This window comes from Etheostoma spectabile, chromosome 7, assembly GCF_008692095.1.
Source record: "Etheostoma spectabile isolate EspeVRDwgs_2016 chromosome 7, UIUC_Espe_1.0, whole genome shotgun sequence".
Classification (NCBI taxonomy): domain Eukaryota; kingdom Metazoa; phylum Chordata; class Actinopteri; order Perciformes; family Percidae; genus Etheostoma; species Etheostoma spectabile.
Genome location: NC_045739.1, coordinates 21,788,101 through 21,792,077, shown reverse-complemented (window position 1 = coordinate 21,792,077; position 3,977 = coordinate 21,788,101). Strand labels below are relative to the sequence as shown.

The window sequence follows — 3,977 nt, the reverse complement described above, 5'->3', positions numbered from 1 at the left end:
ACACACACACACACACACACACATAACTATTACTCTGAGTTATTATCATGAGGTGTTCAGGTCTATGGAACCGAGTGTATTTAATTGTAGGTGCTATGAAACTCTGTTGTCTTTCTGCACCTGCTATTCTCACACAAAGTTACAAAATTGTTACATTTCAAGCACTTTCACCTGTTCTTATTCTAAAAAATTACAGTTCTAAAAAACAAGAATAATACAAGAAAAAATTTAATATAGCAATGAAGTGTTTGGTCGCACTGATGTTTTTTATGGAAATGTAGTATTATATAGACTTAGACTTCTCTTTATTAATCCATTTGGGATGACTCCCGCAAGGAAATTGAAATTTCCAGCATCCGTTTTAGCACGGAAAGAAAAATGGCAGATAACAAAAATAGCGGTAAAAATAATGACAACAATAAGAACATTCGTCAATAAAAATAAAAAGACATAAACCGTAAATTATCGGTCAAAAGTGTCAAGTACTACAACATGTCAAATTAGCGTGTATGTGCAAGTTTTTTTTTCTTAGATATTTTTTGGACTTTTTCAACCTTAATTTTTGAGAACAGCTGAAGATATGAAAGGGGGGAATGACGTACAGCAAAGAGCCGCAGGTCGGAGTCAAACCTGGGCCCAGGGCATCAAGGAGTATCCCTACATATGGACGCCCGCTCTACCAACGGAGCTGTCTGGCCACCCTGTACGCAGAACAGACGAGAGACTACTTTCCCATTGTCAGTAGACAAGAATGCCTTTCTGTTTTTTTCTGGTGTGTCTGGTGTTCGACGTCTTACAAATAGGATTAGTAAATAGTAGAAAGCAGCATAAAGCCTGTGAACATGTAACAGTGATTACTTATTCAGTCAAAGAATTAGATCGTTGTAAAAGGGAAAAAAATAAATACCTGTCTTTTTTACCCGGGAGTAAATGCCGATGTAACCTTTCCCACTGAAGACAAACACCAGATGTTAGTGTTTCTTTGTCCAGTGGGAAAGGGGCTTTAGTGAGCTTTAGTGGTGTTGGTAGGCGGCCTTTGCTCCCTTTAGACACAGCTATAGGTTTGCTGTTTCCCCCTGTTTCCAGTCTGTATGCTAAGCTAAGGTAACCTGGCCATAACCACATCTCAAACAGACAGGTATGAGAGTGTAATCAATCCTAATAATACTTCCCAAAGTGTCAAAATGTTCCTTTAATTTGAATATTACATGCTTTCTAGCCGATAAAAGACTAATTATTGAACAGAGAGTAATGAGAATACTAGCTCGGTTTGCACTTCGTATTTTTCTGAGACATAGAACAAACTGATTGGACACAATTGCACAAAAATTAAGCAACACTGCTTTTGACAGGAATATTTGAATACGTGTTATAAAACTTACATTTTGTGCTTTGTTTTAGGGAATCACCAGCAATGACCGTCAAGGGAGACACAAAATAAATGTAGTGAGGGCCACATGTGTCCATTTAAATAGCATCTAATCTCAGTCAATGCATCCACACTGGAACTTAAAAAGCGAGTCAATGAGCCTGTGTAATCACCAGTGCAATAAAGCCCCAGGCACAGTGTGCTGCCATTAATGGCTACTAAACCTAAATCAGACCCAGATAAAAAAAAAACAGCCTATAAACGGACATTAAACAACCCCGTCTCTTTGTGTTTGTTTTACTACAACATCAGAGCATCCAGACAACCTCCAAGGTCCTTTCAAACCCTTTAAATGTCCGACACACACACACACACACACACACACACACACACACACACACAAACCCCACAACACACACACAAACACAACCACGAACACACAAATAAACAACACACACACACACACACACACACACACACACACACACACACACACACTCTCTGTTTGGGGTAATACCACATGACATTCCACTAACTGCCTCCCAGACAATCCCCCCTCTGCAGCTTTCCAGCCTTTTTGTTGGTAGTGATGGAGAGAGACCAGGGTCACCGTGGTAACCACATGCTCGGCTGGATACAGGACCTCATCTGGCTGTGTATAGCCGTCTGTGCAATGCCTGCGAGGAAACTGCCCCAAATCTCAGTTGACATTTGGCAGCCTTTAGTGTCTGTGTGTCTGAGGGGGTGTAGAGTAGATGTGTTTTGGGTGGGGGAGGGGCCGGTAAATCTGGTCCGTGGTGAATATGAACATATTTCTTTTGTTATGACTTATGTCCAGTGAGAACATTTAGATGCATCTTAGGGAATGCCTTCCATGTCCTGACACCTTTTCATGTGGATCTGGCTTTGCTTTTGTTAGTTCTTCACCATGTCTGAGGCTGTATATGCAGACATGTGCTGGGGGGGGAAAAAAGTGTAAAAAAATAAAGTTAAATATTGATTTGCCTCAGCCAAACTAGACCCTTTTAACACACAACACAGATGCTCTCAAGTGTGTTAAATTAAAGATTCTCTTTTCTTTTTTTCTGTCTCTTCATCTTCCCAGTTTTTTATGACTCTTTGAGTTTGTGCTTCAGTCATCACGCTTTAAAAAGGCTTAGTTTGTCTCCGTCTACGCATGTACTTATGTAAGCCAGTGACATTGCATTGTTGCAGGAAAGGAGGATGGAGAGCAAGGAAGAAAGACAGAAAGAGAGTAGAGAGAGAGAGAAGAAGAGACAAAGCAACGGGTTGGAAAGACTGAGAGCGATTAACAGGATTATGGAGATGCATGACTGTTGCTAAAGCTTTACAAGTCACTTTCCTGATAAATAACTAAATCAATTAATACCTAAGCAGCTGCTGGATGATCATCTCCTGTGAATCAGTAACTATGTTTTGTTCCGCTTAAAGGTGTTTGTCAGTTTCTGTGACAGCTGATGAACTCTATCAACATCTATATGGAGATAATACATTTTTGGCAGCAAACTGCAAAAAAAGTCAATTTGGCATTTTTCCATTACATGGTACCTGCTCGACTCGCATCGATTCTACTCGCCTTTTTTGGTTTTCCATTATGAAAAAAAGCCCCTGGTGAAATGCATGACTTATAATAAAACTTCCTGTCTCAAAATACTTTCAATAGGGGTATTTCCAGGTGCTACATTCAGCGACAGACGGGGGTGTCCTGCCCGCTGTACATGTCGAGATTCAAAAACAACACACCTTTGATGCTCTGTGTGTTCGTTGCGTTAGGTCACGGGAGTTTCCTGTTACCTCGCTATGACGATCAGCCATGCTCGCCTCACGCAGGGACTCTGCAATGGAAAAAGGAGAACGGGGCACCGTGGCGAGTCGAGCCGCGTACAACCGAGTACAGCTGGTACTAGCAGTGGGCAAGCAGTGTTAAGGCACTTTTACAAAGGAAGATATGTTTGCTCATCACGGGAAGTACTATGTGTGGAGTTGTGGGATGTCATTACAACATGACATTTCATAGGATATCTAGGAACTTCTAGGAACTTCTATCAGTAGATAACTTTGAAGTGAAAACAGTTTTAATCACAAGATGGACCACTACTTCTTATAGCCAGTTTGGTCACTTGATTTAAGAGAAATTGTTTCCTCAAACTCAATAAAAGAAACCAAATAACTTTTTTTTCTCAGCAGGTGGAGATGTCTAAGTGCATCAAAGTCTAATCCTCGCCTCCTTTTAATTCAATGAAATGTATGGCTGTGATGATATTCAAACGCTGACACGTGTTTGTTCAGAAACAGGAGTAAGATCATTCTTTGAGCCGTTCACTTTTCCCCCGTATCCAAATCCGGTTAGAAGGAGGAAGCAGGCTGAAAGGAAAGCAGGACAAAGTTGTGTTACAGACAGTCGGAGTCGGTTACAGAGTCAGCCAGCGCAGGGGAAGCGATACCCGGTCTGTGTGTGGAGATAAAGAGGAGACAGAGGCACAGCCTCAATCACACATGAAAGAGAATTTTGGAGGCTGAGTCTGGGCTCTTTTTCCCTGGAGTCCCTCCGTGTCACACACACACACACACACACACACACACACAC

At 41.4% G+C, this 3,977-nt stretch overlaps 1 long non-coding RNA gene across 1 annotated transcript in view; it reads right to left on the bottom strand.

The window, feature by feature from the left end:
• The window catches only part of LOC116692618 (uncharacterized), a 23,687-nt gene that overhangs the window by 3,499 nt on the left and 16,211 nt on the right, over positions 1-3,977 (bottom strand). The window lies entirely within an intron of this gene.